General features: G+C 41.3%; 1 non-coding gene across 1 annotated transcript; it reads left to right on the forward strand.

Moving 5' to 3' along the window:
- Positions 1-1,133: 1,133 nt before the first annotated feature.
- Positions 1,134-1,236, forward strand: LOC136332742 (U6 spliceosomal RNA). The gene has a single exon (XR_010730894.1). It is a non-coding gene; the product is annotated as a U6 spliceosomal RNA (small nuclear RNA).
- Positions 1,237-1,594: the final 358 nt, after the last annotated feature.

Here is a 1,594-nt window from a genome sequence, read left to right on the forward strand (position 1 = left end):
CAAAGCAAGGTTCTGAAGGTCATGTTGAATATCGTCCTCAAATTCTTTCCTCATAGTAGAACATCAGGAAGAGGAGCACAGAATCTTTTCTGTGCTGCTCCTGTAGGAAAATCCCTTTGGATTATATTAACAAAGTTTCTGTCTCAACTTCATCTGACTACATGCCTCCTCTCACCAGTTCATGCAATGAGGGGAGAGGTCCCACTATATGCTCCTTAAACATGCCCTATAATTAATTGTAGCTTCAGACTTGTCCCCTTTGGGGCACTGGCAAATCACTTTTTGAGGCAGGGCTCCAGTGGTGAAATTACAATAATTTAACAACTGGTTCTCTGCCCTAATGACCATTTTAAGTATAAAAAAAATGATATACCAAAAGATAGTTTGTTATTTCATGCATTTAATACTTAAATAAGAATAATAAAAGAGGTACACAAAACTAGATTGTTATAAGAAATAAAAATATGAATGAAAAAATATTAAATAATACCTGACAAAAAACAATAAAATGGTTATTTAAGATATTTCCAGCCTGACCAGGCAGTGGCGCAGTGGATAGAGCATCAGACTGGGATGCCAAGGACCCAGATTCAAGACCCCGAGGTCGCCAGCTTGAGCGCGGGCTCATCTGGCTTAAGCAAAAAGCTCACCAGCTTGAACCCAAGGTCGCTGGCTCGAGCAAGGGGTTACTCGGTCTGCTGAAGGCCCGCAGTCAAGGCACATATGAGAAAGCAATCAATGAACTAAGGTGTCGCAACAAAAAACTGATGATTGGTGCTTCTCATCTCTCTCCATTCCTGTCTGTCTGTTCCTATCTATCCCTCTCTCTGACTCTCTCTCTGTCCCTGTAAAAAAAAAAAAAAAGAGAGAGAGATATTTCCAAAGACAGCTTGTCACCCCCTGGTTGTTTGGCACTTTTTCTCTTTATGTTATATGTTTGTTTACTGAAGTAACAAACACGAGGGAATTAAAATGTAGTATTTCATCTAAGGTATAATGCGTTTTATGAAATGAATAAATAAATATTACAAGCATAGTTCTGTCGATTTTTTTTCACCTATGGACTGAATGAAAATTATTACAGGTGCTTAGAATACGCAGTTGTGCAGAGGAACCTTAAAAAAGAGTAGGGAGCACTAGCTTCGGCAGCACATACACTAAGATTGGAATGATACAGAGATTACATGGCCCCTGCACAAAGATGACACGCAAATTTGTGAAGCATTCATATTAAAAAAAAAAAAAAAAGAGTAAGGAACGTAAATTTGTGATTTCCACGTTGGGTGGCTGCCCAGGCACCCACTTTAAAGGGAACCCTGTTTACAAGTGCCATTTTAAAAACTTGTTTACTGAACTCAAAAAATTAGGTATCAAGCCCTGGTTGGTTGGCTCAGTGGTATAGCGTCGGCCCAGCGTGTAAAAGTCCCAGGTTTGATTCCCAGTCAGGGCACACAGGAGAAACATGCATCTGCTTCTCTACCCTTTCCCCATCCTTTCTCTCTATCTCTCTCTTCCCCTCACGCAGCCAAGGCTCCACTGGAGCAGAGTTGGCCCGGGCGCTGAGGATGGCTCCATGGCCTTCACCTCAGGCACT

The sequence above is a fragment of the Saccopteryx bilineata genome, chromosome 3, assembly GCF_036850765.1.
Source record: "Saccopteryx bilineata isolate mSacBil1 chromosome 3, mSacBil1_pri_phased_curated, whole genome shotgun sequence".
In the NCBI taxonomy this organism is placed as follows: Eukaryota; Metazoa; Chordata; class Mammalia; order Chiroptera; family Emballonuridae; genus Saccopteryx; species Saccopteryx bilineata.